The following is a 26717-nucleotide window of genomic DNA, read 5'->3' as shown; positions in this document are numbered from 1 at the left end:
CTCTGCTCCACTTTATTGACTGCCACAGGAGGCCAGCAAATAAAATGCATTTCACTCCCTATATGTTACAGAGAGAAAGGGGGGGCGTGGGGACAGGATTGCTATTTTCAGGGTTCCACATCACATTTAGTTCCACCATTATGCCAACTTACTTTGGAGTAAGCACCATTTACCTCAGTTGGACTTAATTTCCAAGTAAATGTTAAGAGGATCAAGCTGTTAGTCCTGTACTTAGCCAACCGTTATGGGAGTAAGAGACATCAGAAAGCTGTACCCCAGCCTGCTGCCCTCTAGATGCATTGGAATGCAACCTCCATCATTTCTGGCCACTGGCCATACTGGCTGGGAATGATAGGAGTTGCAGTCCAACACATCTGGAGGGCGCAGTTTGGCGAAGGCTGGGGTACAGCTTGATCAAAACCGCATGCAAGGTGATCGCGTCCAAGGAAGGATAGAGCCTTGTACACTTGATAGAAGGGAATTTGGGTGTTTCTTGATCCTGCAAAACAAGCTAAGCCTGCCCAAATCCAAACAAGTAGTTTCAACCAGGCACATCCTTACTTGTGGACAGACCCTCACTATTTATTGAGATAATAGTCATCTTTGGTCCTGAAACGGTCCTTTGTGGAGTATGCATTTTGTCGCACTTAATAAAACACTACACTACACTTTAGTAAAACACTACACTTAGTAAAATGCTACACTTTTAGATGCTTCTGGATTGGAAGGATTAGCCAGCTGTAAGCTGTTGCCCAGGGGACACCCGAGTGTCTTAACACTCTTCATGGAGGCTCCTTTCGTGTCTTCATGGAGGCAGACAACAACACATATGTATACTTGCCCTTTGTGCCCTGACCAATGTACACATGAGGACCTTATGACAGTGCAACAGAACGCAATTAATGTTGCTAGTTTCTGGGCAAGATTTGTCTAATTTTTATATATTTTAACTTCTGCATTTTATATTTTAAATGTTATGTGTTATAGTATGTTTTTTAATTGTGATGCTTCTGACACGAATAAATAAATAAATCAGAGGCATCACAATTAAAAAACATACTATAACACATAACATTTAAAATATAAAGTGTGGAAGTTAAAATATATAAAAATTAGACAAACGTTGCCTTCTTGAAGCTAAGCAGGGTTGAGTCTGTTCCGTGCCTGGATGGGCAGCCACCTAACAACCCCATGTAAGCTACCTTGAGTTCCACTGTGGCAGAAGATAAATGTGACAAAAATAATAACCGACTTGGCTCTGTCATAAAGGAGATACCAAAAGCTGGCTCTAAATATGTGCTGTCTAAGCAACAGACCCTGGGAATTTTAGTTCAAGGGAAGGCTTGGTAGGACTCATCATTTCCACAAAATGACATTTCCCAAGATTCTTTGGAGGAAGCCATGACCATTAAGCCAGTTTCAAACAGGTTCTACACTTGTAGCATAGCTGTGTCCTTAAGAGTGCCTTCTGGCATTCTAAAGAAGCAGGGGAGCAAAAGCTAAAGTAAGTTGTGCTTTCCCCGCCCCAGATACACTTTCAAAAATATATATTTATTGTGTGTTGGCATGATTTTTATATGTTGATTTTATTGCAATTTTATTTGTATTATTATTAGTATTATATTTTAAATTGCAAAATGCCTACAGAAATTATTATTTATTTTAAGAGGTGTTTAATAAATATAATCACTAAATAAATTCTTTCATTCATTCCAAACATGTATACCTCATCTTTTTATCGAGATACTCAAACCAGTGCAACATGTGTATGACAGAAAAAGAACTTTAGAGTTTTAATGGGCAAGCAACCAGTTTTTGTTTTTTAGTGTTCATTTCACCTATACATTTAATTTCACCAGAAGCATGGCTCAAGGAACCCGGGCTCACTTGTGCTTCTGTTCTCCCTGTAGCTTTAGAACAAAGCCAGACTTGGAAAAGCTTTGCAGTTTCCATACCTTGCCAGGTTAAACATGATGCCAGCTTCTCTTTCTCAGAGACCACATGTGGGTTCATGACCTCTGGAGCTACACAGGATGTTAACCTCCTCTGGGTCCTATTTAGCTTGGCCATATTGGATTAAAAGAAATAAAACATCTATTCAATTAACGAACTGTGAACAAGAAGTTTTCCACTTTCTGGCTGTACATTTCCCCATAAACAAGAAGTTCATACTAGTGTGATTTTTGAAACTGTGGCCTTAAGGTGGATTATTCTTTATAATGTGCCCCTACTTACTGTGTCTCAGCCGCAGTTTTTCCCCCCCTATATATGCAGGGGCAAATTCCGACCATATAACAAACTGATGCATATATCCACATACAGTATGTCACTACATGTTGTCAGGTATTGGTAACACATCATGGTAAAATATAGATGAGGTTGCATTCCAAAGGCATGTTAATTACTTGTTATGTATATTGACACATAAGCATATGTGCATTTACTTATTTATTTATTTTAAAATATGTTTGCGCCACCCATCTTGTAAAGTGTTCAAGATTAAAATCATAATACAAACACACTGTGCATCAGTGTGTGATATATATGGAAGTTTCCCTTGTCTACACAGAGGGAATAACATGCCATTAACATGCCATTGGAATGCAACCTCATCTGTATTATATTGTGATGCGTTACCATGATGTGTTGCCGATGCCTGACAACATATATGACTCCACTCCCTCTTCCTGGATATCAAAAGTCATGGAGTTTTATTTTACAAAACTAATCATCTCTCTCTAATGTGTATAAAATCCACCTGTATTAATTTATGTTGCTGCTTTAGTGATGAATGTTATAAGAACATAAGAAGAACCCTGCCGGATGAAAGCAAAGGTCCATCTAGTCCAGCATTCTGTTTTCACATTGGCAAACCAGATCCCTTTAGGAAGCCCACAAGCAAGACGTAAGTGCAATAGCACCCTCCCTCTCATGTTCCCCAGCAACTGGTCTTGAGAGACATATGGCCTCTGATACTACAGGAAGTAATATACAGCCATCAGGACTAGTAGCCATTGATAGCCTTATCCTCCATGAATTTGTCTAATCCTCTTGTTGGTGGCCACTGCTACATCCAAGTTGGTGGCCATCACTATACCTTGTGGTAGCGAATTCCATAGTTTAACTATGCACTGTGTGAAGAAGTACTTCCTTTTATCTGCCCTGAGTCTCCCACCATTCGGCTTCATTATTATTATGAGAGAGAGAAAATGTCTCCCTATCCACTTCCTTCACACCTTGCATAAGAACATGGCAACTCCCCATGTAAACGGCTGACAACAATGAAGCCACACACGCCTGCTGCACACTGTTTTGCAGAGAGACAGCAAGTAAGGGAGACTTGAATCCCTCCAGGAGACCCACTGATTCACCACTCCGTGACTCGCTCTCTACCCCAAGGCTGCAGAGAACTTGTCTGCGTAAAGAGCTGATATTTATCTCACGTAGAATGCAGAAACAGAAGCCCCGGGATATGGGAAAATAAAGAGCCTTGTGTGATGAACCCCATAGTCTCCCACATTTTATTAATCCTCTGCTCTTTAGTTGGTTGCTTGGGGGATTTTCAGTTACATGCTATACATAACTTTGCAGCTGTATACAACTGCTTAAGAAGGTCTTTAGGCAGGAATCCAAGATCATTAGGTTCAAAAAGATAAAGGAGCATTGCTCCATGTTAGTGGTCTAACACGAAGAAATTCCTGACAGTAATCAGCAACCATGTTCCAAAACTCCTGCACTTTAGAACATTCCCACCAAAGAAGTATGAACCAAGGTGTGACCACACTCCTTCCAACAATAATAACGTTTTGCCACTTTTCTTAAGCTGTCCTGCTTCACACCTCCTGTTTGAATGTTCCCGCCACACTTGAAAAGAACTCTCTGGAAAAGAAAACAAGCACAACAAGGAAGAGAACCGCCTAAAATCCTTCTCACTGATATACTAGTTTTCTATATGCAGGTTTTTGCTTTGTTTTGGAGGGAGCAATCCTATGGCTGCTAGTCAGTGGCTAGATTACCATAGGATATCTTGTTTTCTGGGAACCGACCTTCCCTCCCTTCCGCGCTGCCTCGCAGGCAGTGCAGAAAGGACCTGTGCTCCACACTCACAAGAGGAGAGCGGAGCGGCCGAAACAGGGCATTCCGGGGGGCGTTCTGGGACAGGGAGGGTGGAAATGCCTGTACAACACATCCTATGTGTCGTACGGCAGCCTCCTCCCCCACTCTGCCCTCCCACGGCTAGACAGCTGAAATCAGCTGTCTAGCTGCAATTGCAGGGCAGGAGAAGCGTGGAGGGAACGATCCCCTCTGTGCTTCTCCTGCCCTGCATTCGATAGGTGGTCGCCTCTGAGTTCGGAGGCAGCCACCTATCTGCATAGGATTGTGCCCTAAATGAGGTGCGATTTAGATATAAGATTCCCCCAATTGCAGTCTGGAGTGGAATGGTCCAGGAAATGCTGTGTTGTGTGATTCTGCTGCATGTGTAGATCAACTCTAAGGGCCAAATTAGAAGGAGATCCAACTGTGTCACTTCCTTAGCTAGAATCACATTTAACAAAGCAGCCAAGCACCTACTTACTTCTTTTGAATCCTTTATAGAAGCTGATATTAATTCATCTAAAGATTTGATATCATCTATTTATAAAATCCTCCCAATGCCATTATTGGATGACAAGCTATCCTATGTGCAGGCATGGGAGACTGACTTTGGTGAGTCTTTGGAAGAAGATGATAAGCAATGTATCTGGACTTCTTTTGTATCTACATTGATCAACACTGATATAAGGGAAGTGCAATTCAAAATTCTCAGCACAAGGTACATGACTCCTGCAAGGTTTCATCTAATACATCCAAACTATCAGAGCTGTCCCTCCTATGAAGTAGCGTGAATCTTTTGCTCGGGCAGCAAATCAGGAGGGGTGTCAGATTGGGAGGGGCATCAGACTGTGCTCCCCTGGGCAGGAGGGCACAGAGGGACATGGCTGCTACACCAGCAATAATTGGGGGCAGGGGGGCAGCAGTGCTCATCCTCCCATCTCAGGGGGCAGGGCATCTTGCGCCACCACTGCAAACTATTGATAATAGGTTCATACTTTCAACTTTGGTGGGAATGTTCAGGTTGGTTCATACTTTCATCTTTGGTGGGAATGTTCAACAATTCAGGAGGTTTGGAACAGGGTTGCTGATTACTGTCAGGAATTTCTCCACATTAGACCACTGGTAACTCCTAAAACTAGGCTTCTTGATCATTTTGAACCTAATGACCCTGGATTCCTGCATAAAGACCTTTTAAAGCAATCGCTGTGAAGTCATGTATAGAATGTAATTGAAAGCATCCAAAGCAACCAACTAAACAGCAGTGTATTGATAAAATTTGGGAGACTGTGATTATGTATAAATGTACTCGGCAAGTGCAGTGAGCAAGGAATCCTAATTTTAAGAAAGATTATGGCACAATGGTTTCCATTTATTTCATATGTGGAAGCCCTTCAGACCTTTGATCAGTTTCCAACTAAGTACAGTTGCCAATATTTTTTCTGACTTACACACACCGTACACACACACACACACACACACAAAACAGCACACACATGTACACACCTTTATACGTGCTACATAACTTGCATTTTCATTCTTTCATTAGATAGTGAGTGTCTCCTTAGGCCATTTTCTCTAATTGTTCCTCAAGCATATCGATGACAGACTAATAATTCTTAGAGCGTTTCATTATTTCTTCCACGATCTTTTCATTTTATTATGTATGCTCTTTTTTGCAGTCTTTTTTTAACTTCATTTCAAAATAAAATAAAATGCCATGGAGTGGAGGAGAAGAAAAAGAATGTGACCAAGTGACCTGGCTGCCTGCTGTTCAGCTTGCTGTTTCGGTGCATGTGCAAGGCCCCCTGCTCTGTCTTCTTATGGTCCTATCTTTCAGCTGGACATGGACTGGACAGCCTTTCAAGCTGAGGACTGTCCTCTGTAAAGTAGGGCACATGGCCAATCTAGAAACCCAAAACGGGGCCTTTTCAGCTGTGGCACCCAAGACTCGGAAGAGCCTTCTAAGGGCGGTCTGCCTGGCCCCATCACTCGCTGCTTGCTTTTAGACAGGCAGTGAAATCTGTTGTATTCCAATGAGCAGCATTTGCAATCATCTTTCAGCTGTCTTTTATGCTGCCTCTGGCTGTGTTTGTCTAGCCCCTTTTTTACTGCTGTGGTTTTGCTGACATTTGTTGTTTTTAATTATTGCCTCTAAGCCGTCTTGAGTGTCTCTTTGAAAGGTGGGGTATGAAAGCAGAAAATAAATCAGTCAAGTAAATAAATGCTAGATATCTGTCAGGTCTTTCTTCTCAGCATAGGGTAACTACTCATACATTGCCAAAAAAGAGGACAAAGTTGGACATAGACTTGCATGAAATTTGCACAGTCTAATTTATATGTATAGATGAAAATTTGGAAAGAGTTACTATAATTTAAATAGAAATACAGTACATCTCACCATACTGTGGAAGACTATGACCAGGTGAGCTGTGTGTCTTCTGCTGTCCAGGTGCTGACCATTGCCAGGCAACAGTTCTGGTGGTTCTTTATTTTTAAGTTGGACTTGGACAGGGCAGACCTTCAAATAGAGGACACCTTCAAAATAGTGGGTGGTCCTCTGGCAGCCCTTCAAACAAAGGACTGCCCTCTGTAAAAGAAGACACCTGGGTTTATGGCACCCAGCAGTTGTGCAAAGTTGTTTCTGAGGCCCTAAGCGTTTTTTAAAAACTCTTGTCTGTAGCATTTTCTTCTCCTTCCTCACAAACACCTCACCTTCTTTCTCTTTCACTGGTCTCCCCCACCACCCCCTTTCTATTTTAGGCCTGGGAATGAGAGAAACATTTCCATCCAAAACCCCCACTTCCTGCCTTGCAGCTGCAGGACAGAAGTCACACACACATGCTGCACACACAAACGTAACACACACACCACCCAGTCATACCAAACAAAGATGCCTATCCCTCATCGCCACAGCTCTGTCACACGTCCATCCGGCCGCCCACCAGCATGCGTGCCAAGAGGTGAGTCTCTGAAGAAGAAGAAAAATGGTCACACTTATTTTGGGTTTCCACTCACTTCCTCATCTGAGTGTTGAGCAGAAGACAACAAAGATCCTGAGAGGAAGGGTGGGGGAAGCTGGAAGCGGGGGCAAGGGAGAAGAGAAATAAATGCCTGACTCAGTTTCACAACCTTTTAAGAAAAAGCAGAAGCGCATATCCTCCAAGTTTTCAAAGATAAAAATGGGGAGACATACTCACAACACCCTGTTCTCAGGGCCAAAAAACTTGTGACAAGATGGAAGATCTGTAACTAGAAGTGCATCCAAAAACCAGGCTTGCTTCTTTCTTTCTTTCTTTCTTTCTTTCTTTCTTTCTTTCTTTCTTTCTTATATTTTTATATCACTCAATGGCCAAAGCTATCACCCCGCCTCATTCATGGAATTTCACAGGCGTGTATGTCCAGATTTGGTGGTCTTTGTTTCGCAACCCTCCTGCGTTTTCCCACCACTTCTTCCTTCTTTTTTGTTACCATGGAAAATCTGTTAAGGAGGGAAAGACAGAATAGCTGCAAAATGTCTTTTGATTAGGGCTAGGAGCCGTCTATCTGGACGCACCCAAAATCCTCCAATTTTTTTTGTCATTGTCTATCACAACTAAAACCTCATATGTTATCAGAGCTTGAAACATGTTGAATGTTTTTCTTGTTATATTTGGAAAAACTCAGTAAAAGCATTATTAAAAAGAAAAGCATCCACATGGAGTATAATTTCATTGAGGAGGCAGTGCTGAGGTGGGATGTAACCTTCTCTTCCCTGGGCTCCTTCACACGGATCTTTTATCCTGTGATTCAGATTGCTCCTTCATGGAAGTTTGAAGGCTCTTTACATGACGCCATGACCCTCCAGGGCGTCTCCTGCACTAAATGCCCTTTGTTCCGTTTTTAAATAGATATATAGAAGGTGACAGATTTTATATTCTTGGGCTCCAAGATCACTGCAGACGGTGACTGTAGCCATGAAATTAAAAGACGCTTGTTCCTTGGGAGGAAAGCTATGGCCAACCTAGACAGCATAGTAAGAAGCAGAGACATCACCTTGCCGACAAAGGTCCGTATAATCAGAGCTATGGTTTTCCCAGTAGTAACGTATGGCTGTGAGAGCTGGACTATAAGGAAGGCTGAGCACTGAAGAATTGATGCTTTCGAACTGTGGTGCTGGAGAAGACTCTTATGAGTCCCCTGGACTGCAAGGAGATCAAATCAGTCAGTCCTAAAGGAAATCAACCCTGACTGCTCATTGGAAGGACAGATACTGAAACTGAAGCTCAAATATTTTGGCCACCTAATGTGAAGAGAAAACTCCCTGGAAAAGACCCTGATGCTGGGAAAGATTGAAGGCAAAAGGAGAAGGGGACGGCGGAGGATGAGATGGCTAGATAGCGTCACCGATGCAGTGAATATGAACTTGAGCATGCTCCAGGAGAGAGCGGAGGACAGGAAGGCCTGGCGTGCTATGGTCCATGGGGTCACAAAGAGTCGGACACAACTTAACGACTGTACAACAGAGATGCCCCATTTCATTTCTGTGATGGACATCACACACAAACACACCCGTGCCGAATTTCACTTGTAAAGCCCTGTACTATGCAGCTTGGGACCCAGATATTTAAAAGACCTCTCGTACTCCCACAGGAACAAGCCTGAATGTTGAGATCAGGCCTGGCAGGACTGCCCAGCAGTGCTGACAACTGCCTTGTTGCCTCCTGCCTATCCTCTTTCAGAGGCAGGCAGCCCCTGCCACCACTACCGCACCAGCAAAACTTGTGGTGGCAAAGACAACACTGAAATACTGCCAAAAAGCTGTGGCAAACTGCTATGGAATGCTACACTGAGCAAATTTAGCTTGGAAACAAATTTAGCATTCCATAGCAGTTTGCTGGCAAAATGGGCAATTCTTTTGCTGCCACCATGCTGACAAAATCAGCTGCAAATTGGGAATGCTTTTACTCATACTACCGCCACAGCACAGAAATCCACAGGACATTGACGGTGGCAGCAGGAGTGCAGCCCGTCGGGTGGTTTGGGGGGAGGCAGAAATGGCTCCCAACCCCCCTTAGTTGCCCACCCCTACTCAAAGACCTGGTTTTACTAAGCAGCTGTCAGGACTGGGCCACAGGCCAGAAGCTATGGGCCAAGGTCAGGACGGAGAGGAAGTCAGGGCCGCAAGACAAACCAGGAGGCTACAAGGACACTCCAGAGTTCGGAAGGAACTTGGTGCTGAAGCAAGGAACACAACTGGCACACAAAGCCCTCTTATCCTCTTTCCTGTACAGGTCATAGGGTGGTCCCGCTTTGCAGAGGGCAGCCCTCTATTTGAAGGTGGTTCAATGTGAAGGGCCATTCAGTCCAAGTCTGCTTTAAAGATAAAGGACCCTAAGAAGAGAGGGCAGCAGGGGCCTTGAAGTTGCCCATCAACAGTTAGCAGTTAACCGCAGATGGAGCAGGCCCACAGATCACCTGGTCACCATCTTGCCCACTATGGTGCGATATGTTGTCTTTCTGTTCAAATTATAGTCATTACCACCAAATGTTCATCAATACATATAACTTAGCCTAGTCAGATTTTACACAGGTCTGTGCCCTCTTCGTCCTCTATTTCTGGCAATGCAAAAGTGGCCACCCCAGTGCAGGATCAATCCAAAGACCAGACTGCATGGGCGAGGTCTTTCTGGGGCTTTAGGATAGCCTGGTGGATGCTGCAACACATGGTTCAGTGGCTCACCGCACAGGGCAGCTGCACACAGACCCCAAAGCTGCCAGTTTGATCCCCGGCAGGAGCTGCAGCGGGTGGCTGCGAAGCCACCATTTTAAATCACCTAGTGCTCCAGAGCTGCGTCGGGCATTATGGGATATTACAGTGACAGGCAGCTTGCAGCCATTATGCCCACCAGAGGGCGCTTTGCAAGGTGAGGCTCACATCTGAAGCCAGTCCTGCCCAAGGCTCATCTCCAGGTACCCCCACCTTCTGAGGTGAGGCAGGGAGAGGCCTTCTTAGTGGTGGAATCCACCCTGTGGGATTCTCTCCTCAGAGAGGCTCACCCAGCACTAATAGTTTTTCTCCTTGTGGCGACTTTTTATTCACCCAGGTTGCCAAGCTTTAAAAAAAAAACTTTTAATCTGCTTTTAGATTTCTGAATGCTGTTGACCCCTCTCACTCCTTTCTAGCCTGTCTGATGTGTTTTGGTTATGTACTGTACTTTCTTTTGTTTTTATTGTTTTCGGTTATGAACTGGCAGGGCGGGAGGAGCAACGGGGGCGATCTTTACCTCCCTGTCCTCTGGTCACTCAGTTTTTCACTAGACAGGCTTTTTTGCCTGTCCAGTGAGGGCATTTCAGAGGGGGAGGAAAGGAAGTTGGAAGAGGCTCAGGGTAGCTCTGCCCTGACCTCTCTGGTCTCCTCCCCTCCCCGCCCACCAGAACGCCCCCTTTTTCACTCTCTCCTTGGAGGCAAGACGGCACGGTGCTTTCCATGCCAGCTGCGAGGGGGCAGAGGAGGGTGGGCAGATCTCTGACTCCCCCTTCCAAGGGTGGAATACTGTCTCCCACCTCTGAGGGGGAATCCCTACTGTCCTATTGCCCCTCCGACAATGTCTAGGGGCCATAGGATTGCTCCCTAAATACGTTAGCCATGGAGGAGGAAGAGAGAGATGTGTTTTATAATTGTCTCCCACCCACCCACCGCCTCCTAGGCGCATAGCAGATTTGTGGGGGAATCTAAGTTGGGGAAATAGTGAAGTGGGGATTAGTTAATCCTCCTTCCCCTAGCACGACAGCCATAATCCAAAATGTCCCTCCACAGGACTGCCTTTTAAATCAGTCAGGTCTACTTTGACCCTGAGTGAGCTTGTACCCAACCACCATACAAACAAACAAACAAACACAGAGCACACTCATTTATATCAGACATGACCTTTTGAATTCTCGGGTAGAGTGTAAATTGCATGTCGCCAGCATAAAATATTAAATCCAATTTATATTTAATTATTGATGTTATTATGAATTCCATAGTAATGGAAGTGAGGGGAGAGGGAGAGAGAGAAAAGACCCTTCTTTCCTCTCCCCCTCCAAACACACAACTCCGCCATTAAATAGCTTTGTTGCATTAGCAGATTCTTGAGGTTAGCTAACTCCCTCTGTTTTCTTCTGAAAGGGAGTGATTGATGGTTATGGGGAAGTTTGTAAATAGTCTTCCAGATATATTTTATATAATTATTGTGCCAATAAAAGAGATCAGGAGGCTTCTTAAACCACAGCTAATTATTTTGCTCAGAGAAAGAGTAGGAGAATGGCGGAGGGTGGAGGATAATATGCGTTAACTCTTTTGACCCTCCCCTTTAGAGGCTTTTTGGTTTGATGTCTTCCTAGTCAAAGATGTGCTTCGTGAAAACCATCATGGGTTTTATATTAAATAAAGGAGGGGGAAGAGTGGGGAACCACACTGGTTTCTCTAGTTGAGAGTTTTAACCAAACGTTCGGCTTTGCTCTGACAGTGTTTTGACCAAAGTATTAATTGATCCTGTTGTTACTTGATTAGAGCTTAATTCTATCTCCATAGTGTGTGTGTGTGTGTGTGTGTGTGTGTGAGAGAGAGAGAGAGAGAGAGAGAGAGAGAGATCTATGCACACGCGCTGAAGGCCCAAGGAGCCATTGCTTTTACTCAGTAAGGCACAGTTAATAGAACTGCTGATTGAAGCAGTGCAAGGCAATCAATCTGTAGGCTCTGGCCTAACTGAAGACTTGTCCGCCATTTTGTAAACACAATACAACTAAAGCCTGGAGTCTAGCGTGAAAGAGGGCACAATATAAAAGTAAAGCCAGCAGGAGTGCAAGCCTAGCTTCCTCCCGGCTTTGTAATTTGAATGACAGACAGACATACCAACAGATACCAAATACTCATTTAGCTATCAATCTTGGCCCTTCCCACATGCTTCAGAAAGGATCCCCGTCTTTCCCCCCATTTGTTTAATTGACTTGTGTGTACATTTATCAATTTATTTGTAGTCTTATTAACTGGGGGGGGACATGTTTTTAAAGTGCAGAACTGCTTCGGGGGATAGGGGAAATTTACGTGACATCACAGGCTCCAGCCAATCAGGGGTGCAGAACCTCAGGCCCAGGGGCGAAGTTTGGGCCTCCTGGGGTCCCAATCCTGCTTTTTGGGGTTCCCCAGATGGACACGCCCCTTCCTATGGCCCATCCCCTTTCCCTCCCAACCACCAATCATTTACATTTTCCCAGATTTTGTGCAGTTTTCCCCCCATTCTCAAAGGCTGCAATGCCTCTCCTAAGGCTGAGTTACTGGCAGGATGGGCTTTAAGCTCAAATATGCCGGTATATTTGGTATTTGGGACTCACCCTCTTGCCTTTGGTCTCGCCTTTCTTGCCTTCAGCCCAGCTCACCACTGGGATGTGGCTCCCGAAAGCTTCTATGAAATGGAATTCATTCCTTGGGCTGAAAGAGGTTCTGCACCTCTGTTATCCAGCCTATTTCTTCAGGACCCCGGAGAGGAAAGGTGTATTTACTGAACCCAGTGAGGGTGTGTCCAAATCAGCCCCACTTATCTTAAAAATGTTACAGCTGTCTTCAGCCTTACTGAAACCAGTCTCTTAATAGATGGGTGGCTACAAGAGAGAGGGCCTTCTCAGTTGTGGCACCCCACTTATGGAATGCATTTCCCAAAGACGTTTGCCTGGCCCCTGCATTGTTATCTTTTTGGCACCAGGCAAGACCTTTCTTTTCTCCCAGGCATTTTCAAGGCCTGTGCTGTTTGTTGATTTGCATTGTATTGTATTCTTTCAAATATTAGTGCAAATCTCATGTCCCCATGGGGGCTAGTAGTCTGATAATGATTGGATAATAATATGTTTGCCCATTTCCCTTGCAACTGGAACAATTTACAGTTTTAAAATAGATGCACTACAAATAAACCAGCAAAGGTGATAACAAAAAATGCTCTTTTTAAAAAGATAATTTACATTTCTTGAAGTTTGAGGTCAAAACACATGCTATAAGATTTTTCTCTCTCTTCTCCCTCTGGTGTCCTTTCAGCTGTTTCTCCTCGGCTTCACTTCCTCCATCTCTGTATCAGCCTAAAAGCCTGCATTTAAAACGGGGCTTTCTGCTTCTGTTTTAAATGCAGGATTACAAGGACTCCTTTCTTCATGTGCTTCCTTCTCCCCCACCCCCTTCCCCCTCCTTCTCCCCGTATCTGAGTCTTCCATTCTCTTTCATTGATCTTGCTCCTCTTCTTGCCGCTTTAACTCTTTTCACAGAGGGAACTCAAGCGGAACACAACGGGGTAATTTGATGGCTCATTATCTGCGATCTATTTAAAAATGGAACAAAAGGCATTTAGTGCAGGAGACACCCTGGAGGGTCACGGTGTCATGTAAAGAGCCCACAAATTTCCATGAAGGAGCCATCTCGATAGCAGGATAAAAGCTCTGTGTGAAGGAGCCCCAACTATCACCAACTGCCTTTTCTTCAGCTCCTTTCCCAACATTCTGTGCCTGTCCTTTCATTGGCCCAGCACTCTAAGAGCTTACAGGAGCAAGCATTATTACATGTGCATACACACACTTATCACATGTTACATTACATGCACAGTGCGGGGCATATGCATTCACTTCCCCTTTGCCTCATCCTTCTCCCTTCCCGAGCTGCCTAAAGCTCAAGCATTGGACTTTTTCAGAGTTTCAACATTTCTGCACATTGACACTGCACATAGGGATGTACAGACTGTGTAAAATCCACTCCATCTATGTTTCATGGATTGTCAGGTGCCTTTTGTTCTGCCATCCGCCCACAGACGGATGCGATTTTTTTTTTGTGATGCGGAAAAATACATAAATAAGTACGTAAGTATTTATGTATGTATTTACATAATTTACCTTAGTACATAACATTTAGCGTATTGTCCTCCATTCCATTCAATGTTTCCTGAGCAGAAACTTATGTATTTTTCTACAAATGTATATGTGTAAATTTCCAGAAAGTTAAAAAAACATCTGAAAGTCCACGGACTCTGTGTGGCCTAAAGGGGTCACTCCGCAGTAGATTCTGTGGGTCAGATTCTTAGAAATCCAAGCTCATTTTAGTCCATCTTGAATGTCTCCAGCATCCCTAACTGCACAAGCTTCAGTTTTTTAAGAAATTGAGCAAAATTGGTCTGGCAGATATCTAGTAATAAGCCTTTTACTACCGTATTCTCATATAAGATGTGTGTTGTATTTTATATTTTTAACCGTTTCTATGACATTTTAGTTCTGTAACTGTTTGCAATCTGCCCAAAGAACATTGGTTATTGGGCAGATTAGAACTGTAATAAATAAATAAATAATACTCCAAGTTAAAACCTATTTGGAGGCTGAACTATTTCTAAGCTTGGACACTCTAACAAGGTTTTCTTTGACTTTCTCAGCTATGTGAATCAAGATTTCGAGCATTCCTGGCAATGAGTGTTGGGCAACACACACTCCTTCCCAGCTTGTGTTAGATTGCCCCAGAAATAAGCTGAGTTACCCCAAATCCAGCTAAGCTTCTTTGCAAGACAACCCCTCATAGAGGAGCCGTTGCTTTAAGGAGGGATCTTAGCTCAGTGGTGGGGCACCTGCTTGCATGCAGGAGGTCTCAGGGTTCAATCCTCAGCATCTCTAGTTTTGTATTTGTTTTTATTATTACAATTATATCCTACCTTTTTTCCTCTCGCAAGGAACCCAAGGTGGCTCACACAGCCTTCCTCCTCCCCATATTTTCCTCACAGCAACCCTGTGTGGTAGGTTAGGCTGAGAGTCAGTGACTGGCCCAAAGTCACCCAGTGAGCTTCATGGCTGAGTGAGGATTAGAACCCAGATCTCCAGAGTCCCAGTCCAACACTCTAGCCACTACACCACACTGGATCAGGTAGTAGGTAGTGAGAACGACCCTTCTCTGCTTGGAGAACCACTGGCTATCAGACGAGACAATACCGGACTAGACGTATAAATAATCTCACCCAATATAAGGCTGCATCCTATGCTATGTCACATTTGGCCTATTTGTGAGGTCCCGAATTCCCACCACCTTTGAAAAATCTATTGTCCTTTTTGATTGTGGGCTACGTTAGGGTGTGGGGTGAGGCAGTCATTCCTGTTTAATCCTGTAGCCAAGTCCTTCCATAGCTCAGTGATGGAGCAGCTGCTTTGCATACAGAAGATCCCAGGTTCGATCCCTGCATCTCCAGTTAAGAGGATCAGGTAGCAAGTGGTGTAGAAAGAGCTCTGCCCCTTGAGAGCTGCTGCCAGCCACACTAAACAGGACCGGGCTACATGGACAAATTGTCTGACCTGGTATAAGACCACTTTCAGATTTCTATGTTCCAGATTTCCAGTGCAAGCTGCCCCATAACCACACTGATGCACACCTGTTCTAAGGTGTGCACGCCTTGCCAGTGTAGTGGGGAAATGACAGCAGGTGTAGGGAAGAAAATTGGATTTGGTTGTGTAGTAAAATCATCCATGAGCTCCACCATGTACTTCAACTCCATCTGCTGTCAGGATCATGGCTAGCACTAACCCTCTATCTTCAGGGCCGGATTTGCCATTAGGCAGAGTGAGGCAGCTGCCTCAAGCGGCAGATACCATGGGTGGCAGCAGCCATACACCATTCCCCCTGGATCCCATAATTTAGCCAGTCCACATTCTGTACATGGTTTGAGGTGGGGCACCACCTTGTCCTTTTCTCAGGTAGCAAAATGTCTTAGCCAGCCCTGTCTACCTTCACAGCAGATCTAACCCACTGCTGTGGCTATTCAATCCCAGAGAGTTGCATTCTTTCCATGAACTCACCAGCTGATGGTGGACAAGGTGGTAGACCCTGATGACCTTTGCTGGGGAGGGGGGCTCAAACAGCAAGAGAGGGCTGTTGCCTTCATGTCTAGTTTTGCGGTTCCCCAGAGAGGCATCTGGTTGGCCAACATTGGACTGGACGGATATTTGGTCTGATTCAACAGAGCTCTTCTTTCGTTCTTAAGTTACAAATCTCTAACCCAGCTGTCCCCAACCAGGTGCCCTCCAAAGAAACATAAGATGTCATTGGCCGTGCTGGCTGGGAATGATGGGAGCTGCAGTCCAACACATCTGAAGGGCACCGAATTGGGGAAGGCTGCTCTAAATGTCCTCTTTCCTCATGTATAAAATGGGCTTATTTCCTGGAGTCGGTGTGAGGATTAATACAATGAAGATTGGGAATCTCTGCACATTACAAGTGTGATGGTGATGATGGGTGGGGGGTTGTTGGTGGGCGTGTTTTTCCTCAAAGGCCTAGCTGCTAAAAGTTGCCCACAGCCTGGCTCTGAAATCCTGCAAAACCATTTCCAAGTGGGAAGTTCTGGAATCTCAACATTAATGGAAGGAAAGCAGAGCTCAGCTTCAGGCTACTGCACAGATTGTTAGCATCAACCCCTGTCCCAAAGTTATCTCCGCAGTGTCCGGAGACTCTAAAAACAATGGGACAATGCACAGATAGGGTGGTCACTTACACACTGGCAAAGAAGCAGATATGCCTCACCAAAAACTACGACAAAAGAGGACAATGATTTGCATAAAAATTGCATATGTAAATTGTGTACAGATGAAAATTTAGAAATTAATACTATAATTTAAATGGCTATACAGTACATGTCACCATGACCAGGTGACACTATGACCAGGTGTCAGTGTGCTGTCCAGATGTGATCTGTTGATGGGCAACTTCAAGGCACCTTCTGCACTCCCTTTTTTATTGTTCTGTATGTTTCAGTCGAATTTGGACTGGATAGCCATTTAAAAAGAGGATTGTCCTCTATAAAGTAGGATACCTGTGCACCCTAGGAACAGGCCAATGGTGGGCAGGCTTCAGGCTTCTGGGATCTGCTTTTTTACTTGACCCACAAAACCACCAACTAGAATCTGGTGCAGAAGACATACACTTAGAATTAAAGAATCCTGAGTCCAAGAATGTATTTATTTTTATTATCAGAACTGAATGGAGCTCACAGTCCTTCCACACACAAATCCACTGCTGTATAGCTCAAGCTTTCTTCATTGCACCGGTATAATTTGGCGGGGGGGGGGGGATTTTGTGGCTGTTGCTGTTATTGTTAAATAATTGAGAATCAGAAATCTTAGTTTCTGATCTACTGCAAATCACCCAGTGATCTACCGGTAGATCCAGATCTAACTTCTGCTCACCCCTGAAACAGACAACAGCAACAGAATATTTATCTGAGCTTATGGGACCTTTCTACACAAGGCTTTTATTATGCTCTTGTGATTGCTCACTCATGGTAGTTTGCGGGTCAACCTCCAGGAGCTCTCCCATGCTTTGCGACCATTGGGGGGGGGGGTGTTAGATCTAGGAAGGTACAGTATTTTTCTGAATGGCATTATATTTATAGTGTGTAACTGTGCAATTCCACTATACCACAGCACCATCTGTGGACTCATCATCCCAGAGTGCAGGACACGGAATAATGGGCTCAAGTTACAGGAAGCCAGATTCCGGCTGAACATCAGGAAAAACTTCCTGACTGTAAGAGCAATACAACAATGGAACCAATTGCCTGGGGAGGTGGTGGGCTCTCCCACACTGGAGGCCTTCAAGACAAGACTGGACAGCCATTTGTCAGGGATTCCTGCACTGAGCAGGGGGTTGGACTCGATGGCCTTGTAGGCCCCTTCCAACCCTTCTATTCTATTCTATTCTATTCTATCTGGGGGTTGGACTTGATGGTCTTGTAGGCCCCTTCCAACCCTACTATTCTATTCTATGATCTAGTGGCTGTATAATGAAACATATAGAAAGACAGAGAAAGAAAAACCTTGGAAAAAAGCATGTGTAAAGGAGCTGATCCTAATCCCGCAAAGAATCTGGAAGCAGAAGGCCAAGGAAAGATGTGGGATAAAAGCCTCGCCCTCATGTAGAAATGCCCATGGCCAGCTTTGGCAGACATCTACACCTAAGACTGGATGAATGTATTCATCTCTTGCTATAGACAATGGAGAAAACTAAGATGCCACTTTCCACCCTATGGTGAGATGTACTGTTTTTCTATTTGAATTATAATCATTATTTCTAAAATTGCACCTATTCATAACAATTGGCACAGGCAGATTTTATACTGCTGTCCTCTTTTGTCATCTTTTTGTGGGGGATGCATTTCCCCTTTGGGGTGATTCATAAGTGGCCACCCTAAGACCCTCACCCACCCAAGCCTGGTATTCTGCTCTGTTATCGACATGTTCCAAGAAGGGCACAAGGGGTGAGGGGGAAATAAGACCTTAATGTGCAGTGTGTGCTCTGGCTGCAGACCAACCCTACTCTGGCTCACTCCTGAAGGTGATGACTGTGCAGGGAAGGACAGTGCTGGCTTATTTGAAGGGAAGCCATGATTATAAGAAGCCATTGCCCGGGATCTGTTGCACCAGCTGCAACTAATTAAACCTTGATTTCTTCCAATCCCATCATTGCCGGACGCCAAAGCATGCAGGACAGTGGGATAAAATCAACAACCAAGTTGGATTCAGGTGCCGAGGGGAAAGAGATTAGAGTCTGTTGGGTTTTTAGTTTAGTTTTATTTATTTTTATTTTTTTCCAGGAAGGGGCTTCTGAAATGTACGTAAGCGACCAAATGTTCGGTCTGAAGCTTCAGCTCAGAGACAGGAAAGAGTTTTTCAAGAGAGCTGAAAGGGTACGAGAGAGAAGTTTCACTGCCCAGGTTGTAGCATTGATTGATTGATTGATTGACAGTTATTTATATCCTACCTTTCAGGATAAAATTCTACCAAGGCAGCTTACAAGGAAAACAACAATACATTAATAAAAACAGTATAAAACATTATTATTATTATAAATACTCATTAGGGGCTGTCACACAAGGCAGTTGTTGGTAGAAAGCTGTGTTTTGAAACAATACAAAAACCTGACAGACCTCTAGGGATGTCTGTCGCTTGGAAATCCTGCCTGTTTGGGGGCTCGACAGACTTCCGTTGCCTGCCAGACTTGGCTTGCATTTGTGAGCTGGGCTGCAGGTTTTCCCCAAACTCTGGGACTTTTCCCATATTTGGGGGTTGTTGTTTTGGTCAAGTCACACTTTGCACAAATAGGGATTTGAGCAAATTGCAGCTGAAATGTGTGCAAACTCTAAAAAAAAAAAATTTAAACCCTTTATCTGGTCTGACTCACTGCCAACCAAGTCAGGCCAGTTAGTGGAAAATGAACCAAAGTCTCAGGGGCCGAGCCAACGAAAGCTCATTGAACTTCACCCCACAAACGGATTTCTCCAGCATCCCTACAAACCTCTTTCCCAGAGAACATCAAAAGAGAATCTTGTGGCACATGAAAAAGTAGCCTCCATTGTGGCAACCGTTTTTGCGGACCAGAGCCCACATTGTCAGATGTGTGGAGCCGAATCCTCAATGGCCAGATGCGTACAGAGAGAAAAAACTGTACACAACAGCTGGGCAATGGTGCCCTCAAGGCAGGACTTCAGCAGAATGAGCAGGAGTTCTTCAAAAAGAGGAAGAATGAAGGCAAAAGGAGAAGGGGACGGCAGAGGATGAGATGGCTAGATAGCATCACCGATGCAATGAATATGAACTTGAGCACGCTCCAGGAGAGAGCGCAGGACAGGAAGGTCTGGCGTGCTATGGTCCATGGGGTCATGAAGAGTCGGACATGACTGAACGACTGAACAACAACAAAAGTAGGACATGTGGCCATCCTACCTGTTTGAAAGGTTTGATCTACACACATAAGCAGAATGAGGTGGTAGGTAGAGGGGATGGAACCACTCAGCCTTCAGGAATTGTACAGTGGGGAGATGCCATTTTTAATGCTTTGCCAAGTTAAAAAAAAAAAAATCCCAGCTAGGAAAAAATAAATACATTTCATTTCAGAGAAAGGTTCCTGCCCAGCCTACTCCCAGTTGTGTTCATTTTCTACTTGCAGAAGGATATAAGAGAGCATGAAAAAATGCTATCTCTCACCTTCAGTCCGAAGTGGTACAGTCCCATCTACCATGTCAATAGTATACCATCTCATTCTGCTTCTTGTGTACATCAGGGCTAAGTAACTTCCCCAGAAGGATGTGGTCGGCCTTTGTCGGAAACAGGATATTGCGTGAGATGGACCTTCAATGCCAGCGAGGAGCGCTCTTCTTATGGGCTGAGGTTAAACCCTGACAAGGCTGCCTTTCCATCTACGCTTACAGCAATGTCTGGTTTTTGTGACTCCGAATTCACCACTACCCCTTGTCACCTCCCAGCAAAGCCCAGCTCACAGGCAGCTGTTTACCCATCCCATGCTTCACACTTAGTGAAGCCCTGCCTGCAGTCCACAGGACAGAGAGTTAAGAGTTGAACCCATTTTCCTTCCACCTGTCTGTCATTTTTCAGAAGTAAATTACCGAGCGCCATATACATGCCATTCCCCTCAGGAGGATTTTGTTAAAAGGCTATTCTATCCCAAGAGCCCAGCTCAATTGGCCTTTATGAATGAACTGCTTGGAAAAAATGATCAATAAATGTGTCAGTCAGGTTGAGGAAACAATGGCAGTTTATGCTCCTGCCTTTGCTTACACAAAGTGCTGCGTACTACCCCGTTAGCGGCAGCGATTTCTTCAGGCCAAGCTGCACGTTACATGCAGTTGTCTGTTACTTTCCCCAGACTTATTTGTAAGAAGACAAAACAAAAAGCAGCTGTAGGAGGCGGAAGTTAAGAGCAAAGGGTCAGTGCAGGGTTGCTCCAGGGTTCCGGGGGCCCTTGGCAGACTTTTATCCTGGACCCCCTTCTACCTGGGCACCTGGCTGTGTGCTGATTCCCTCAATGGCTGTGGTTGCAGCTAACGATGGGAGAGACATTTGTTCCATTCGCTTTTTAATGCAAACTTACCTAATTTTGTACTTTTGAACCAAGACACAAACCAAAACTCAGTTATCCTTCCAAATTCGCACTTCTCCGGATTTTTCAGTGGAATTCTCCAGTCAAAAAATGCATACAAAAATGGGCATATAAGAGAAAGTGCACACAGGGAGAATTACGTGCAAATAATCTGTGTATTTAGGCAAAAGCACGTATAAAAATGCATGTATTAGGAAATATGTGCACAAAAGTATGTACACATTTTCCTGCAAAAAAATTCTCACAGCTTGGGACAAACCAAATTTAGGATTGGAGAAATAATTTAACAGACCGCTAAATCTGTCTGGCATTAAGCACCAGGCACCTTCAGGCTCAAGGGGCTGACAGCATGACTACCCACCTCCCCTGGACTGGAAGAAGACACAGCTATCAAACACTTCTCCCTTCTTCCCCAGCGAGCACGGCAGACGTTCCGGTTCTGGCACAATGCCATGCAGGCTTTTTTGCCCTACAGAGCTCGGAAGCACTCAGCTTCTGGGGCATTGTGGGAAACAAAGATGGTGGCATTTTGTTTTTGTTTGAAAGGCTTGGGGCAAACATCAGTAGTGAGTAGGGTAGTCACCTATGAATTACCGAAAGAAAAAAGAAAAGGAATGCAGCACTAGAAACAAGGACAACGGAGGACAGTGATTTGCATATGCTAACTGATATATAGAGATGCAAATAATCAGTATAAGCAGAAATACAGTATATCACATTATAGTGCAGAAGACTGTGCCTCGATAACCAGGTGTGCCTGCCTGTTCAGTCTGCTCTCCAGGTGCTCCCTATGGATGGGCAACAGTTCTGATGGTTCTTTATCATTAAACCGGAATTGGACAGGGCAGCCCTTCAAATAGTGGCAGGCGGCAGTATTGCAACCGAAACTCTCCCCACAACCTGAGTTCGATCCCAGCGGAAGCCGGGTCTCGGGTAGCCGGCTCAGGTCGACTCAGCCTTCCATCCTTCCGAGGTCAGTAAAATGAGTGCCCAGCTTGCTGGGGGGAATGGTAGTCACGACTGGGGAAGGCAATGGCAAACCACCCCGCTACAGTCTGCCATGAAAACGCCAGCGCAAGTGGCGTCCCTCTAGGGGTCAGCAATGACCCAGTGCTTGCACAGGAGGAACCCTTCTTGTGGGGAAGGCAACGGCAAACCACCCCGCTACAGTCTGCCATGAAAACGCCAGCGCAAGCGGCGTCCCTCTAGGGGTCAGCAATGACCCAGTGCTTGCACAGGAGGAACCTTTCCTTTTTCTCCCTTCAAGTAGAGGACTGTCCCCTGACATATGGCCACCCTGGTGGTGGGCTCTGACAGGGTTGTTGCAAGGATTATTGAGCTACTGTATGTGGAGCACTTAGGAAAATGCCTTTATAAATAGTAGGTATTTATTCTGTCTAGAGAAATGTGCCATTTCCAGGATGTTAAAAAAAACACCCACCCTAGTTTTAAAAGTGCTGCCTTAAGCCAAACCACGATTTTCTCTCCCGCTTAGCCATTGGATGTTGCTCCAGGCTTCCAGATGGCCCCCTTCTGTGCTGATGAAGGAATTTGGTTTGTGATGCTCAGTGGGGAGAGCAGGCATGAAATGATCCCTGCTCAGATTTACTCTGGCATCCGCACAGAAGCCAGGCTGGTGTCATCGTCCCAGTCCACACGGCGTCACTCTATCCAGCGCAGGCCTGGCCGGCTCTCGCTCTGCTCACCAGCACCGTGCCCACTGTCGAAACACAGTTCCATTCCACTTGGCCAAGAGCTTGATTATGTTATTAATTAAAGCAAGATGCCAGTCTTGGAAGATTTATTTTCTTTTCCAGATCTTTCGCTGTAAACGCCACTTGGGGAGCTCAAAGGCCCATGTCAGATTCCATCAGACCCTGAAGGGGCTTTTTGTTCCTCGCTGCCTCCCCGTTGACTTCGGACGCTCCCTCCTTACCCTTGGCCAGGAAGGAAGTGAGTGTTGTGAGACGCCTGCTCGACTTCCTCTTACCTCTGCAAACGGCACCAAGCATTTCTAAGAAATCTGCTTCAACATTTCTGCTTCTGCAGTGGGGTTGTGGGCACAGGCAGTTGATGGGCTTTTGTTTTCCTCTTCTGTTTTAGCCACTCAGATTTTGGCCAAGGTTTCTTTCTCCTGCTTTGTAAACGGAACGTGCCAATAAAATGGTGGCTTAGAGAGTAGCCCTTTGCACAGCGGGTGCAGTGAAGATCCCTTCATAAATTGTGAATAACAAGCAAATAGACTGTAGAAGTGACAATCATAATTGACAGTTTTGAAGTGTGCTTGATGTATCAGGGGACTATATGCTTGGATTTGTTTGGAGATCTCTAACAATTTTCCTGACTGGTTCTGAGTGAGTGATACTTCAAGGACTATCTCTTCCCGTATAAGCCTACCCATTTTTAAAGACCTGCAATGGAGGTTCTTCCCTGCGCCCCATCAGTGGCAGAGGCATGACTATGGGACAGGGCCTTCTCAGTGGCTCCATCTAGGTTATGGAACTTCCTGCCTAGGGAGTTCCTTTGCCCCCTCTTACCTGGTCCTGCACCACCTGGTCAAGATGTTTCTTCTTCAACAGGCATTTGACCTTCCAGGTTAAAGAGCTTTAATTGAATGTGTCCCTGTAGGCCTTGCAACCTGGTGCCTTCCAGATCTGTTGGACTACAGCTCCCATTATCCTCCGCAAGCATGGTCATGGATGATGGGAGTTCTACTCTTGCATGTCTGGAGGGCGCCAGATTAGAGAAGGCTGTTTTAGGCCACTTAATCTGTTTGTTGTGACCTGTCTCTTATCATCATCATCACTTTTCATTTGTATGGCATTTTCCCACACAATGAGCCCAAGAAGCACAAGAACAAGAATGCAAAAACGAGGATGCATATCAAAACATCAATTGCAATAATACAACATTACCATAACACTTACGTTTATGAACATTTGGTGGCAGCGGCGGTTGCTGTGTGGGGTTTTTTGGTTATTTTTTAGTATGTTCTGGGCTGCCCTAAGTGATTCTTTTCACAATGGATGGGTGGGATATAAATATTTTACATAAGTCAGGGTGCAATCCTATGCATGTTTAGGCAGAAAAAAGTCCTACAACTCCAGGCATGCCCCAGCCAGCATGTTTTAATCTCAGTTTAAACTATGGTTAGCTGGAGAATGCTGGGAATTGTAGGACTTTTTTTTTTTTTGCCTAAACATGCATAGGATTGTGCCTTACATAAATAATGACAGATATAGAGTGCCCAGTAGATTTGCTATGGAAAAATGTCCCTGCAGGCTTTACACAGTTTAAAACAAATCAGTAGATTAATCATCAAACAGCACAATCAGGGCCTTTTTAAGGGCGGGGCACAGGGGGCAATTGCCCCTGGCCTCACATATGAAGGGGGCCTCACACATGGGGGGGGCCGGTCACCGCATCAACATTGGCATTGCTGCATTGTTGCCAACTCTTCTTTCAGAATCCCACTAACAGGGTTTTTTTTCATGAGGAGGGGATTTTTCTTTCTAGTAGAAACACTGGAAATTTGAGGAAACATGGGGCTTGGGGAGACGAACTCTCATACAATATTTTATCCCTCAGAATGGTGAGTGGATTTTTAAAAATAGTTTTTAAAGGTAAAATGCTTCTGCAAAAGTCCTAAACTCAAGGTTCAGAGGTCATAACCTGAAACCAGAGGATGGCCTTAAGGCCCTGAGAATGGAGCCTAAAACCCGAAAGGGCCAGAGACTGTGATCTGGCAACCATATTAGGAAAGCAATAGCAAGGTGTGTTGATGGGAAGTCTAGAGGCACAAAGGAATAGCCTAGTGCAGGGATGGCAAACCGCTGCCTGAGAAGGCCTGTACGGGTTCCCCATCCGGCCCAGCGGCTTGTTTCCTGGCCCTGGCCCTTCTGTCATGGAGGGAAATGCTGCTTTTCCTTGCTCAGCTCTGAAAATGACTCCTTTTCCCAGTCAGCTTAGCAAGGGAAAGTACTTCTCTTCAATCAGCTTATCATGGGAGATAAGAGCATTTTCCTGAAAGGCAGAAGGAGCAGAGCCAAGGGAGGAAGCTGCTTGGTGATTCCATCCTGCTTCCTTCTGAGCCTTGTCCCACTTCCTTTTGAGTACTCATGCAGAGATTTGCCCTGCTTGCTTCTGAATATACATGATGTTCATTCTTATTTCTGAGTAGACATGCAGAGTCCTGGTGTTTGGGATGCTCTTGGAAAGTGCTGCTCAGTGATTCTTTCCCGATGACTTGTGACAAGCTGTGAACACACACGCAGAGGCTTGTCCTGCTTACTTTTGAGTAGGCATACTGCTCATACTTACTTCTGAGTAGACATACAGTGGCTTGATATTTGGAATACTATTTGAAAGTGCTGCTGAGTGATTCAGTCCTACTTACCTCTTATTTATTTATTATTTATTATTAAATTTATTAATCGCCCATCTGGCTGGTCACCCAGCCACTCTGGGCGATGTACAACATACAATAAAAACAGTTTAAAACAATAAAATTCTACAATAAAAACATTTTCTAAAATACCCTAACCCACCCCAAATGCCTGCCTGAACAACAACGTTTTTAATGCACGACGGAAGCTCAATAAAGAGGGGGCATGACAGAGTTCCCTAGGGAGGGAGTTCCACAGAGTGGGGGCCACCACAGAAAAGGCCCTCTCCCTCGTCCCCACCAGTCTAGCTGTCCTGGCTGATGGGACAGAGAGAAGGCCATCCGAGGCTGATCTTGTTAAGCAGCCTGTCTGGTGCTGCTGGAGGCGCTCCTTAAGATAGGCTGGGCCGGAACCATATAGGGTTTTAAAGGTCAAAACCAACACCTTGAATTTGGCCCGGAAAACAACTGGTAACCAGTGCAACTCCTTCAGCACTGGGGTGATGTGATCTCGCCGGCGGCTGCCTTTAATCAGGCGAGCCGCCGCGTTCTGTACCAGCTGCAGTTTCCGAACCGTCTTCAAGGGTAACCCCACGTAGAGCGCATTACAGTAGTCTAAACGAGAGGAGACCAGGGCATATACTACCGATGGGAGCAGATGGTCAGGAAGGAAGGGGCGCAGCCGCCGTATCAGATGGAGTTGATACAGCGCTGTCTGGCTCACAGCTGACACCTCAGCCTCCATGGACAGCTGGGAATCCAAAATGACCCCCAGGCTGCGGACCTGGTCTTTCAAGGGTAGCCGTACCCCATTCAACACCAGGTCAACATCCCCCAGCCTCCTCTTGTCTCCCACCAAAAGTACCTCGGTCTTGTCAGGGTTCAGCTTCAGCCTATTCCTCCCCATCCAGCCACTCACCGTCTCCAGACATTTGGACAGGGATTCTACGGCCAACCTTGGTGAAGATTTAAACGAGAGGTAGAGCTGCATGTCATCCGCATATTGATGACACCGCACCCCAAACCTCCTGATGATAGCCCCCAGCGGCTTCACATAGATGTTAAATAGCATCGGGGAGAGGATGGAACCCTGTGGCACCCCACAAGTAAGTGGCCACGGGTCCGAAACCTCCTCTCCCAGTGCTACCCTCTGGTACCTGCCGGAGAGGAAGAACCGGAACCACCGCAATACGGTGTCCCCAATGCCCAACCCCTCCAGGCGGTCCAGGAGGATACCGTGGTCAACGGTATCAAAAGCCGCTGAGAGGTCGAGGAGAACAAGGAAGGAGCATTCACCCCTATCCAGAGCCCTCCTCATATCAT

At 45.3% G+C, this 26717-nt stretch overlaps 1 long non-coding RNA gene across 1 annotated transcript in view; it reads right to left on the bottom strand.

Annotated features, from left to right (window-relative positions):
* Positions 1-12602, bottom strand: part of LOC146338099 (uncharacterized) — a 50956-nt gene extending 38354 nt beyond the window's left edge. The window contains exon 1 of the long non-coding RNA XR_014784936.1: positions 12448-12602. This is a non-coding gene — a long non-coding RNA (uncharacterized LOC146338099). The remainder of the gene's footprint in view (positions 1-12447) is intronic.
* Positions 12603-26717: the final 14115 nt, after the last annotated feature.

The sequence above is a fragment of the Heloderma suspectum genome, chromosome 10, assembly GCF_057233095.1.
Source record: "Heloderma suspectum isolate Gila_16-S chromosome 10, 16-S_ref, whole genome shotgun sequence".
In the NCBI taxonomy this organism is placed as follows: domain Eukaryota; kingdom Metazoa; phylum Chordata; class Lepidosauria; order Squamata; family Helodermatidae; genus Heloderma; species Heloderma suspectum.
Note: the sequence above shows the minus strand (reverse complement) of the source record. Positions and strands in the feature narration are given on the sequence as shown.